The sequence below is a fragment of the Lepidochelys olivacea genome, assembly GCF_965140295.1.
Source record: "Lepidochelys olivacea isolate rLepOli2 genome assembly, chromosome: 4".
Taxonomy (NCBI): Eukaryota; Metazoa; Chordata; order Testudines; family Cheloniidae; genus Lepidochelys; species Lepidochelys olivacea.
Window position 1 is genome coordinate 26,597,928 of NC_140414.1, and position 14,168 is coordinate 26,612,095.

The 14,168-nt window shown below is 46.2% G+C and overlaps 1 protein-coding gene across 2 annotated transcripts in view; it reads left to right on the forward strand.

The window, feature by feature from the left end:
* The window catches only part of HERC3 (HECT and RLD domain containing E3 ubiquitin protein ligase 3), a 111,837-nt gene that overhangs the window by 26,835 nt on the left and 70,834 nt on the right, over window positions 1-14,168 (forward strand). The gene's annotated exons all lie outside the window — the stretch shown is intronic.

Here is a 14,168-nt window from a genome sequence, read left to right on the forward strand (position 1 = left end):
ATGGTGTTGGCACCAGGGGGCTATTACCCCGAATGGATCTTCACTGGCTCCCAGTGGAGCAGATTACTGTCATACCAGTGAAAAAGGTCCACAGTAATTAATTGGCATACACGGCAGTTTATTCGAGAAGGAATTACAGAAGCGGTAAAGGGTTACATTAAGCACATAACTCCTATGTTAGACGTGAAAGAACTATACAATAAGAAAAGGAGTACTTGTGGCACCTTAGAGACTAACCAATTTATTTGAGCATAAGCTTTCGTGAGCTACAGCTCACTTCATCAGATGCATATCGTGGAAACTGCAGCAGACTTTATATATACACAGAGAATATGAAACAATACCTCCTCCCACCCCACTGTCCTGCTGGTAATATTCATCAGATGCATATCGTGGAAACTGCAGCAGACTTTATATATACACAGAGAATATGAGCAAGCTATTACTAGCAGGACAGTGGGGTGGGAGGAGGTATTGTTTCATATTCTCTGTGTATATATAAAGTCTGCTGCAGTTTCCACGATATGCATCTGATGAAGTGAGCTGTAGCTCACGAAAGCTTATGCTCAAATAAATTGGTTAGTCTCTAAGGTGCCACAAGTACTCCTTTTCTTTTTGCGAATACAGACTAACACGGCTGTTACTCTGAAACCTATACAATAAGAGCTATACATTCCTCTTAGTGAGCCTCTCTTTCGCAAACATACACAAACAGGCCCTGTGCTGGCCTCACACAGTTCCTGCTTGGCAAACAGAGAAGGTGGTTACCAAATTCTATGGACGACTTCTTTTCTCCAGGTCTGGTCTCCTCAGCCCTCAGGTCTGTCTCGGATTCCCTCGAGGCAAGGCCTTGGCTGCCTGGAAACCCCTCTGGCTCACAGGCCTACTTGAGACCACGGAGCAGAGTTTTGGCCATTCTGCCTAGCAGCGTTGCTTCTTTAAGCGTCAATTAAGGAATTCCCCAACAGTAATTTAATTTGCTTGATTTTTATACTCTTTTTCCTCAAAGGAGTCACATGTCTTAAAAGCGTGCCCGGTGGGTGTGTAGCTACTCATTTTTAACCTAATTAATACTTTAGGAGGAGACTGCAGAGTGGTGCCAACTGAATATTACCCCACATTCGCTCCCTTACCAATCATTCACTTCAGCCCCCTGCGTGATGTCCTTCAACAGGGTCGAGATGCCCCCGTCAGCCCATGCTCCCCTTCGGGTGTTCTACACGTGTTCTTTGCTTTCAGGTGGATATATTTGCTGACCCAAAGATCAGTACTGATCATACACGCAGCATGGAGCCAGTCAGTTTCACCTCTGCCATCTGTCTGATGCTAAGAGAAAGATTTTGCTCCCAGAATCTTCTTTTGCAGTTCAGTCATGTGAAGCCATGTGCTCACCGTTCGTTCAGTATGGCCACACCAATTTGGCACCATTCCAACATATGGTATGCTGTGTAACAGCGTGAAGTGGCTCACCATGCTAATTATTCATGCCGCACCAGAAGTGTGCTAAGCCATTTAAAAGACACAGGCGCTGTTTATTCAGGTTTTTTTCCTCGTACCTGGACGTATAGTGCCAGGAGCTCCATTTGGTGTTGTGGGTCCTTGGTCCTCACGTCCTACAAGGGCCCACTTTTTCAAATGGGCCATGTCCCAAGGAGCCTATAATATTAAGATGGTGGTGGGGTGGGGTGGGGAAGGAAGCTTGCACCTTTCCTCTAGCAACAGGAAGCAAAGAAAACCATGCTTCCCTTACCACCATTGCCTGGAGAGCTGCAGATCGACAAGGCATTAGTGCTTCAGTTTGCATTGTGGAGTCTATCGGCACAGCCCGGAGGCTTGACATGTAATTAAGCTTTACTTTTTTTTTTAAAAAAAAAAGGGGTTCTGGGGAGTTGTAGGAATAGCCACAGAATGATCCATATCCTCTGGATTTCTCTGTCCCTGACAGCCTGTATTCTGCAAATTGAGCTGCACTTATTCTAAACTCCAGTACAGGGTTAGCTGTGCCTGGAAATCTCAGTGCTCGCTCTGGCTCATCTGTTAATCATAACCTGCGAACAGATGTGCATCTTGACTGGAAAGGCCGTGCGGAGGCTAGGTCCCCGCTTAACCTCTTGCAGGTGGTTGAGGAGTTAGCTGTGCCAGGGCTGCTTCATTTAGACTGTGGGAGGAGCACGAACGGGAGTTGTTGCACTCACTGGAAGCAGCCCAGGAGGGAGCAGGTCACAGATGGAAAGCGGTGGCTGGGGGCAAGGCAGGGTTGGTGACTGTATGGACTGGGTGAGCCGTGGGGTAAATTGGAGAGCCACTTGGCAGGATGGCAGGAGTGGCACAATTGGGAGGGTTGTTGGTTTGCAGCTGTGCTCCCCTCTTCCCCCTCAGTTTCCTTTCTTGTTTGCAGAAAGACAAACTGAAACAGGAAGGAGAGGAAATAAAGGCACTTTAAACACCAGTGACTCTCTGGGCTTGGTGCTCCTGCCCATGCAGCCCAAGTAAAGAGGCATTTCATGAGGGAGCTAAAGGGAATGTGCAAGATTCTTCCCCCCGCCTACACAGGGAGCGGCAGCACAGCTCAGAGCTGCCGTAGTGCACTTCCTTAGGCCTGTGGCAGATTTGCTCTCCTGGTTTGTATTTGTCCCACCTCCAAGCCCTCTCTCATCTCCTCTGCACTGCAAAATAGACCTCCACAGTGCACTGGGAATAACGCACAGTCCCACTGTCAACTCTGCGTTCTGCACTCTCTGCAGCAGAAACACAGCGATTCTGCTTTTAGGAGTCGGTTCTGCAGGAGCCAATCAGAGGATGCTCCTACTTTATGGTCTTGTCCTGCATGACCTTTCTGGGTGAGGGAAACCCGAGCAGAGGAGCACAAACCATTTTGGGACCACTGAACTTGTTAAGCATCAGAGATTGCAGATGGAAAAATGTCGAAGTGGTCAGAAATATCTCTTCTGCAATCACAGAAAAAGTTAACCTCCCTTCAGAAAACAGTCCAGCCCCTTTACCCCTGTAAGGACACCCGCAGATCATCATTCATAATCACAATCACACGTTTACCTGATCTACCTTTGTGTGAAACATGCCTCTGCTAGAACAATTTGTGGGATACATAAAGATGAAAGTCAACATTCCCATTATTGATTGTTTAACTTTGGCATCCTTTGTCTCCTTCACCCTAGTTCCCCCCCGTCCCCCAAAGTGTATAAACTCTGATTAACGTTCATTTTGTTTTTCCAGTGAGACAATAAAGAAAATAGTGCTGCGAGTTTTAACTCTTAGCTAAGGGAGCAGTAGGACAGATTCTAGCAAGTTAGGGGAAAATTGTAATCCACCTGGCACTTGCTTGTTGCTGTTTCTCTTCTGACAAGACCTGAAATGTCCCAGAGGCCTGGTAATTACCCAGCAACTGTAACCTCAGATGTAAACCTGCATTCTACAGTTCCTCAGTTCCACTCAAACCATGAACAAAGCACTTTTTTTTGTCAGGATAATCAGTTGACTTACTCCAGCTGCTCCTTCTACACAAGGGCTTAGAATGCCCTTTGAATGTTGTGCAGACAAAGAAAACTAAATTTATTCTTTTTGTTTCTTTAGTGTAATATCATTACAGATTCCTGGCCTTACTCCTGCACTAATGTTGGGGAGCATATTTCTTTATGCCTCACCACTGCTCTTCTAGTGAACAACCACTATTAAATTACTGAATTGTTTAGCCTTGAACTTCACAATGTTTTTACTGTGTTTACAAGAGAAGACTGGAGTTTTCCATTAATGCCTATGTTCTAGCTACGGTATTTTTATGACTCATTTGTACTTTAGCCCCGTGGCAATGAGAATGTCCAGCATTTTGATGTTTTCTCCAAACACCCTGAATATATTCACAAGCACTACAGCAAGAATCCCTGCCCCCCTTTTTTTAAGCTAGCTGGTTCCAGAGACAGCAAGTTGTTTTCATACTGTATCTATCTGGGAGCTGTGAAATCACTGCCTCATTGCACATCCTATACTTCCTCAAACTACCACTTTATTCCCTTACGTATCATTGCTAAAGCAACAATGTGGTTGGAATGTGCTTTCTCATGAATTTATCTCCCTAAAGCTAACCAAAAGTGATTCATGAACCCAGGTCCGAGTAAACGCCAATCCACACCAGGGAACTGTCTCATATTACTCTGAATGTGTGTAAATGACATCAGTCTATCTCAGGGCTGAGGGTTACTTAAGTCATTTTAAAATGTCAGTAACCGTATGAAATGCTGTTTTAAATCCCTCTGCCCTCTTAGTAGCAGGATATTCTTGAGCAGTATTTGTGAAATTGATCTGGATTGCACTGGAGAGGAGGGAACCAGTTCTAAGAGAAATGATCATAGAAATGCAGGGCTGGAAGGGACCTCGAGAAGTGAAGTCCAGCCCCCTGTGTTGAGGCAGAACCAAGGAAACCTAGACCATCCCTGGCAGGTTTGTCTAAGCTGTGCCGGAGCTAAGACCCACTCCCCTGCCATGGAACATCGTTCTCTTTGTTGACATACTACAGCAGACCAATGGCCCTTCAGCTTGAGTATCTAGGTGCCCACAATGATAAATACCAGATACTGTGGGGAAGGTATTCAATAATCACCATAATACACCCCTGTGGGCAGTATTACATGGACAGAGGCTCTTGTGATTTTTTTTATTAAGCTGTAGATGATGTTAGTGTTAATGTCCAAGCCCTTTAATCTATATGTCCATCCAGCCCTCAAGACAGGTAAGCCTTCGCATGCTGTGCTAAGGCAGCTGATTACTGAGCCTGCCTGATTGGGGAAAACCAGTGTGCAAGCAAGGCGGGTGATCCGATTTTCCCGTCATGGAGTGGTGGGTGGTGGAGATGCTTTCTGCCTCCTGAGTAGTGCTGCTTGCCTCATATTGGTTCCCTTCTCTTTTGCCCTCCCCAGCTGGCATCAGAAGTCACTACAATTTACAGGGGTTGTATTAACCCCATTGTGCAACTGCTGTGGGAGGGAAAGAGAGGAACCTGTCTTCGCTCCCCTGTTCCTGGCCACCTCTTAGTTATTTAGTTATAACTAAAAAGTAAACCATTTGCCGGGGGCTGACCTCTCCTTCTCTGACCCTGGAAAAGAGCTGGGGAGGTGGGATTCCTGCTCCTATCACTGGTGGTGGTCCCCTTGTAGAAGGTGAGCTGCCACTGCTGCCACATGACCCACGTGTAAGGCTACGGTTTTGTCACGGAGGTCTGGAAGTCATGGAATCTGTGATTTCCAGAGACCTCCGTGACTTCAGCTCACGGTGACTGGGTGCTGCAGGGTCCCCTCACGGCCTGTGGCGGCTAAGAACTGTGGGATGCTCCTGCTGCCAGAGATGGTGGGGGCCCCCCGAGCTCTGAGCCGCTGTGGGGGGCAATCCCCCCCCCCAGCCCCCCATTTTGTCATGAATCATTTTAGTAAAAGTCACCACTAGGTCACAGGCTTCCATGAATTTTTCTTTATAGCCCGTGACCTGTCTGTGACTTTTACAAAAAATATGCATGACAAAATCTTAGCCTTACCCATGTGGGAAGGGAGAGTGTTTATCCCAACAGGGCTTTCTTCTCCCAACCGATGGCCTGTCCTCAGGAGCCTTGTATGTGCACGTGGCCATTTTAAGAACCATCTCTAGCTGATTGTCAGCTGCGAGAGAACCAGCCTGTCTCTGGGTTGTCGATGAGGCATTGAGAGTGCTCATAACATTCCCAAGGGCTGGGCACAGCTGAGGACCAGGCAGCCATGTATGGCCAAGAGGAAACTTCACCTTCATGACCGTCAGCTGCGCCTATGGCTGCTGAGTTGGGGTAGCTGATGAAGTAGATGCAGTGTGATGCCCCGGGGCTGCTCTGAGCTGTCAGCTATTCTGGGTATACAGATGAGCAGGGAACATGTCACGTTTTGCTCCTGAATTCTTATATTTAGCCCTACCATAAGTAGCTTCATAAACTGGAGCAGGGTTTACTCAGGCCATGTTCAGTGTGAAGTGGCACACGTTACATATAGGCAGATAAGCATCATTAGAGTGCCTTGGATGAAAGAAGACAGCAGAAGTTGAGGCCCCATTGCCTGGCAGTCACCAGCCTTGATTTGCTGGAGTCTGTAGCTCCTCTGGTGATCACAACATGCCCCAGGACAGTTGCCGCTGCCTTACCTTTCCTTTAAAATTTCCATTTCTCTCTCTTCTCCCCACTCCTAAAATTATTTCATGATGCAACATTTTATTTGTATCTGTTTCCATTTCTCTTTCCCTTCCAGTGCAATTCAGATGGCACTGTAGTGAACATACCAAAGGCCTTGCTGCACTGCAGCTTCCATTGTTGATGCAGCTAACTGATCCGCACTAGTGGTGAATTAGGCTTCAGATGTGAATGGAGCTGCCTCCTAAAAGACCAAATCTGGCTGCCGGAAGATTTTGTTGCAGAAGATTTTGGTTCCAATGAAACTTCCTGTTCTCTTTCTCCCCCACCTTTCCTCTCCAGAAGCATTAAAAGGGGCCTCAAATTTGGGAATTGTAAAGCATGGCCATTGGATGGATATAAGAAAGAGCAAGCCTCGCAAGTTCCAGGGGATTATACTTTGGTGTTTGAGGCGGCTGAGCATACAGAGACAGTTTTCTTCTTCTCATATGCAGACATCCAAGCTCAAAGACCAGAGGATAGTCTCTGTATCAAGGGAGGGTAGGTGATGTAAACTGCCCTTCAAATGCCAAGTTGGGAACTCTTCTATCAGATGAATTATTGTCTGTGATTCTTCCCCACAGTCACAAAGTGGAGAGGACGAAAGGCCAATCTGGTGCATAATTGCAGCAACTCTGGTTGAGCTAAAGAGTAGTTTGTTAATCTGTGATCAAGTGGAGAAGAAGGTGGGTGTGGAGATGGACTCCTGAATTTACTTGTTACTCTCTTTTTCCCACCGATGCTTCTACTCAATAAGAATGTAGCTTTCAGCTTCCTGGCCAGGGCTGCTGATCCATGCATGGGAAAGGGCCAGTAACCCTGTTGTCCAAAGGGTGTTGAGAGATCAGCCATAGTGTCACACCCTGGTCTGCAGGAGTGGTATTCCTCCTGTGAATATGAGTGAACTTTTGAGTTGGTGCCGTGTGTCGTTTCCTGTCTGAAAAGGAGTACTTGTGGCACCTTAGAGACTAACCGATTTATTTGAGCATAAGCTTTCGTGAGCTACAGCTCACTTCATCGGATGCATACTGTGGAAACTGCAGAAGACATTATATATACAGAGACCATGAATATATAATGTCTTCTGCAGTTTCCACAGTATGCATCCAATGAAGTGAGCTGTAGCTCACGAAAGCTTATGCTCAGATAAATTGGTTAGTCTCTAAGGTGCCACAAGTACTCCTTTTCTTTTTGCAAATACAGACTAACACGGCTGTTACTCTGAAACCTGTCTGAAAATGGGCTATCAGTCATCCGGAGCGGTGATAGATTGGTTTCGGCCTTCACAGGTCTCCAGGCAAACTTAACAGGAATGGCATCTTAGGAGTGTCCTAAAGTTGTGTTGGTATTTACGGCACCTTTAGCATGAATGTTGCTTTACGGATGTTAGAAATAACAGACTGAGGAGCTACCAATTATACTTATAGATAACACAGTGGTAAAGATTGCAACTGATCAGATGATGTGGGTGGTGCTGACAAACCACAGAGAGGTGATCAGAGTGTGATGAGGAGAGAGAGTTCTTGGTAGGTTTTTACCTTTGAGTGCTTTTGATTACAATCAGTTGAACTGTTGTGTTACCTGAGTCTTGCAGGCACCAATTCAGCAGGGTGTCTAAGCATGTTTTAAACTCAGTTGACTTCAATGAGGCTTAAAGCACAGGCTTCTGTTGTTGGATCATATTAAAGAAGTTCTGTATTAAAATCACAAATGAGTTTGATTCCCCGGAGTTTAAATTCCAGGGTATTACTAATTAAGAGGTCTCTTGGTTTTTGGTACTGTTTCTCTCCCTCTATGTGTGAAACTTGCAAGCTGCTAATTGTGTTAGTGCATTCTAAGACAGAGTCTGTTCTCAAAGCAATTCACAGAGAGAGAGACTCAAAGCAATACTCTAACAACAGAAACAGCACCCAGAGACTCCCCGCCCTTTCGTTGTATTAACCATTGTGATTAAAATAGAGATAGAGGATGTATGTGGATGGATGCTTGGTGTGGATAATAACTGAATGATCAGGGAGGTGCCAGCCTAAGAATCCAGTGTCCATCGGCTGAAGAAGGCGTCAAGTGGAAATAACCAGAGGACCCGCCCCCCCCCCCCCCCCCGGAGGGCAGACTGGAATCCACCCAACAGCCTCAAGAGTGGGAGAACCAAAGAACAAGATAACATCTTGGAGCCGTCAGGAATGTGCTATCTGCTGATTGATTCAGCAACAGCATGATGAAGCAATTCCCATAGACTGGCATAGGAAGAAATTCCTATAAAAATAGACACTAAAAAGTGAGAATTTTGGGGTCTGATTCTGCAAACCAACTTCCAGGAGCATCAGATGAGCATCTGACAAGGCCCTGCTCCCTCCTCATGTCCAGGCCACCTGGCCAGTGGCTTGGCATGAGCAACTCTAAGGCTGGTAACTATGATAACAACCTTGCAGAACCTGTGTGTGTGTATGTTTGTATGAATGAATGTGAGAATAAATTTGAGATTGAATGGAATGTTATAACTATAACTGCTTACTATGATTCTTTCTGTATTCACAGTAAATGTGGTATTTTGCCTTTTTCCCTTTAATAAGATCCTGCTGGTTTTTATTTTATTGGTACAACACTGTGTACTGTAGAAATAGGGCCATTATGAGGAGGTGCAGAAGCATCTGTTGGAAGCCCGTGATGAGAAGGTTGGTGGTGGGATGCCAGCTGAATGTTCATGTTTAATACACCAAGCCCTCATTCTCTGGAGATTTGTGACCTGCTGTTGACACTTGACCACCTTTTGTAAAGTGCTGTGATGAAATGCCGGTGAATGACTGGTCCAGGCCACATAGCGCTTTTCAGCCAACACCTGCTGAGCTCAGTGGAAAGAACCCATTGACTTCAGTGGTCATTGGATCAGACCTTATAAGAACTAAGTGGTGTTACTAGATCATCTTGCAACACAATACTATATTATTCTAACTGCTTGTGCAATAGAACAGGGAATAGCTAAGTTTCTTTCATGTGATCTTTCTTTTTTTGATCTCCCTTAATCAAGCAGAGAACAGAGAGAGCTAAAGGGAAAAGTTAAGGTTGCTGTTAGTACCTTCACTGAGTAAACACTCAGCTGCCCGGTGCTTTGAACATGCCTTAATTTGAAAACATTTTAGTTTGAAATTTAATTCTGAATTGCCTCACTTGCCAGCGTTGTTTTTAGTAACTACCCCATTTGAGTTTTGGCTTTATTAACAAAACAACAATCAGGGAACATAAATAAATAGGCTCAAACTTCCCCAAACTTTGCTGCTCCCAGGATTCCTCTCTCAGGCTTCTCAGCCCACATCCTAGATGACCCTCACTTCCCCCCTGTCCCCATCTCCCTTGGATCCAGACCAGATAATGAGCCACCTGCCTCAGTGAGTCAATCAAAGCTTTCCCAGAAGCAACCAGAGTAGAGTGTTTCAAGCAAAGCCTGTTACGCTCCTTCATGATCCTAGTCACTTACAGGGTTGCCAACTTCTAACTGCACAAAATCAAACATCCTTGCCCCACCCCCTGCCCTGCCCTTATCTGAGGCCCCACCCCTTCTTGGAGGCCCAACCCCCAATCACTCCATCCACCGTCCCTCCATCGCTCACTCTCCCCCACCCTTACTCACTTTCACCAGGCTGGGTCAGGGGGTTGGGGTGTGGGCTGGGGGTGTGGGCTCTGGTGTGGGGCCAGAAATGAGGGGTTCAGGGTGCGGGAGAGGGCTCTGGACTGGGGCTGGGTGTTGAAATGTGGGAGAGTGTGAGGGCTTTGGCTGGGGGTGCAGGTTCTGGGGTGGGGCTGGGGATGAGGGGTTTGGGGTGCGGGAGGGGGCTCAGGGCTGGGACAGAGGCTTGGGGGTGGGCTCTGGGAGGGATTTTCAGTGTGGGAGGGGACTCTGGGCTGGGGTAGGGGCTTGGGGTGTGTGAGGAGGTGAGGGGTGCGAGCTCTGGGAGAGAGTTTGGGTGCTGGAGGGGGCTCAGGCCTGGGGCAGGGAGTTAGGGTGCGGGAGGGGGCTTGGGGTGCAGGCTCAGGACAGTCGGGGCTTACCTCAGGCAGCTCCCGGAAGTGGCCAGCATGTCCAGCTCCTAGGTGGAGGGTCCAGTGGGATCTGCAGTTCCCGGCCAATGGGAGCTGCGGAGCCGCCGCTCAGGGCAGGGGCAGCACATGGAGCCTCCCTGGCTGCCCCGCACTTAGGAGCCGGACATTCCGGCTGCTTCCCGGAGCCGTGCGGAGCCAGGGGAGGCAGGGAGCCTCTTCCTTAGCCCCGCTGCGCCGTCAACCGGACTTTTAATCAAAAACTGGACGCCCGGCAACCCTAGTCGCTTAGCCGAGCACTGTTTTTTCTGTTGTTAACTAGGGATTCTGCTGCTTATTGCCATAACCTGGGTTTCTTCTTGGCTATAAAAAATCTTTATATTTGAGTTATCCGGCTCTTTCTGGAACAAAATCCACAGATCCTGAATCACTGTGGTTGACTTCATCCACGCCGCTGTGATTCAGACCAGCACAGCCACCTCCGTGTTCTGCACTGCAAAGGTGACTTTTCTAATTGGCTGAGTCAATGTGCGTGGTTGCTGTCAGCCTTAAAATAGAGTGACTTCATATGTGCATGGGTGAGGGGAGGTGGCATTCTCCAAAGACGTGCTGGGGGGAGGGTGACATGTCTGGGGACTCATCCCACCAGGTACTTTGAAAATGGGGTTTGATTTAAAAGTTAGTGTGAGGTATGAAGACACCGTAACCCTCCGCTTCCCAGTCTCGTTTTGTTGGACCCCCACACACAACTGTTTTTTTATTATGTATTTTTTATTGTGTCTGTGTTGCTGTGCAGTCACGTGCTGTTATTTCGGCTGGACCCCCGGGGAGTGAGTGGCATTTATTAAACATGGTCATAATGCTTATGCACAAGGAGGCAGAATGAGTTACACGGGCCGACTTCGGCATTTCCTGCCTTTTGAGCGATTCTAGTTGCAGCCTTAGTAAGTACTCTCTTGGTGTGGCGTGTGGGCACTGTATGGGACCATACATGCCCTGTGTAACACTAGCTGTCAGATATATCATGAGCAGCACTCATCGCCCTCAGGCAGTAAGCTGGTAACTGCTGGTCATTTCACCTAACCTACATTGCAAAGCTGCTGTTGCCAAGCCTTGGAGGAGGTGTGGTGTCTCAGGTGGGAAGGCACACCAATGTGTTGGAAAAGCCTGCACCTTGTCTACACTGCCGTTTCCACCAGTTGTCACCATCAGTGGAGAATGACGGATCCGAATTTTGCCAGTGCAGCCTCAGTGCATAACATTTGTTACATTTAGATGGCACGGTTCTTGGGGTAACTTTTTTGTTCTATATCTGTGCAGTACTAGGCTTGCTTCTGGTGCTATATGTACTAGATGTATAATAAATCATCTGGTGAAAACCTGTCTTGCAAATGCCAAAGGGTGCCTCTTGCGTCGGGGAAGGGAAGGCCTGATTAATGGTGCAGTGGTTTTATCTTGCATGCAGACAATCAGGGTGGATTTGATTTAAATCAAATTGATTTAAATCACTAGTCAGGAAGACTTGATTTAATCATGGATTTCTACATAAAAGTGCATTCTTGTTGGTTGTTTAACTAAAACAACCACTGGATTTTTTCTGGATCTTTTTGTTCAACCGCAAACATAATATTTTAACAAAACAAGCATATGAATTTTTGAATTTAGTTAAACATTCAAGTTTTTTAAAATCAGGTTTCTTTTTGTTAAAATTGTTTTTAAGTAAAATAGTTAAATGAAATATTTAAAAAATCAAAACAAAAATTAAATTGACCGTGTGAGCCCGGTCAACATGAGAGACTTAAAATTTTGCACTTCTAATAGGCCCTTGCCTCCAAGGATCTCACAGTGTGTTACAAATAAGCTTCCTTGGGGAGTAGATGTTATCCCTGTTTTATAGATGGAGAGGGAACCAAAGCTCAGAGATTGAAGGTGGTATTTTCATTCCCATTCAGCAGGGGCCTACCTCTGCTCCCATTGAAATCGATGAGAAGCTCCCTTTGTCCAAGGCTGCAGGGTCAAGAATAGAATGCAGGGGTCCCAATTACCAGAACTGGGCACTACTCCTACACTGCTGTGAAGTCAAACTGTCTTGAAGACAGTGGGCCTCTTCACCATTGTACACTAACCCTTCTGTGTTGCTCCACTGATGCAAAGGGGCTGTAAAGCTGGGGGATGTTATCAGCTGGGAAAATTCCACCTGCGTAGAGACTGTGGCTGCAGCATCTCTTCATTCCAGTTGCTAAAATTGCCCCTTGGGGCCACTGACGGGAATAAATCAGAGCAAACTTGGGGCTGATCTAAATGTACACTGGAAGCCAAGCCTCCTTTACCCCTAGCTCTCTTGGGACAGACCTTGCACCAAGTATAGCTTGACAGGGCTTGATACTTAGGTCCAATTTGTATTAAAAAAAAATCTAATGAGGATGATCCTAAAATAAACCAAAGTTTGTTACCTTCTCCTAGGAAAAGTGGGTGAGCGGGGAGCTGGTGAATAAAGTGGCCCTGTGGACCGAAGAGCTACATTTCAGAACTCCCTCAGGGATTGCCAGCTGGCACGCTGGCTCCGAACATAGATGCTGCAGTGGGGCGCGGCTGTTCTCTGAAATGAAGGGATGTGACTGGGTGTGTTTTCTATAAACACTTGCAGTTTGGAGTTACAGAGCTGTCAGATGAGGTTGACTCTTTAACGTAATTGCTTGGATACTTAAACACTTTTCCATTCTCTAAGGATTCACACCATTTTACTTTGTGCATTAAACTACCTCAGCTGGGCCTATGATTCTCCAGCAAATATGGTAAAAGGAAGATAGTGGGAATAAAAAGCACTAGCCACACACTTCTCCTCTGCATATTTTCAATCCAGTAATGCCTGTTGCTGACATCCAGTTATCGCATGCCATTGCCAATGGGAACCTGTAAACATGCATCAGACATTTAAATGGTCTGTCTTCTACACTCTGTGAGGGGGTGACGGAGGATGGGTTAGGGAAGTAGTTGCCCATTGCCTGTAACACTTTGTACTGTTCAACAGGGAAGCAGTAGATTCTATAGCATGGTGCATTGCACGTACCAGAGGTGTTTGTGGGGCAAATAGCAAAAAACAGGCCACAGAGTGCTGCAGTTGGGCACTGAACTGCCCAAACCTGGGACTCGTGTGTGTAACTTACATGGCTGCTCTTGGCAACTGGGTCCTGAGCTAGGCATGCCACTTTTCCTGTTATATGGCAAGGTGAAAATCTTAAGTTAGGTAGAAAAAGTTACCATTACAGAGACTAAGTTACTAAGTACTGATCACTATTTTCATAGAATTTAATCTCACCTCCCTTCCCTCTCCTGCTGTAGGCAATCTGGTTTTCTTATGAAAATGAATCCCTTGCCTGCATGTTACAGAGCAAAGCCTTTTTGGTCCAGTCTGAAAGCTCCATCTGTATTTAATTTTTGTCTAATAAAAAATAATTCTGAGTTTACAAGTTTGGTGGGAAAGTTTTGCTACCAAACATGTGCCAGCTTATTGCAAGACAGGAATTTTCCATTTAATTAGGTAAGCACTTAAAAAAACCCCTGTGTAATGAAAGTGCCGTGATCGCTGATGCTACAATAGCATTAAAGCTATTTCAGATGCATAGAGTGACTTAGTAGTGAAAAATTAATTGAGGACAATATTCTTATGGCAGGGTGACAGACTTTTACTCCTCTGTAAAATCTCTTGATGTACTCACTGTTTGATGCAAACAGGAGAGAGTGTTATAATTTGTAGTAATTTAATTGGGTCGATTGATTTATACCTGGTTCAGTCTGGGTACTGTGTGATATGCTAGCAGCTCAGCTTTGGTAAGCTGGGTACTGCCCCAAGAAACGAGTAGGGAAGAGAGGTGAGTGGTGGAGCTAGCATTAGGAAGATGGGTAAAGTAGGGAAGGAGTGAGGAGTTTTGGAGGG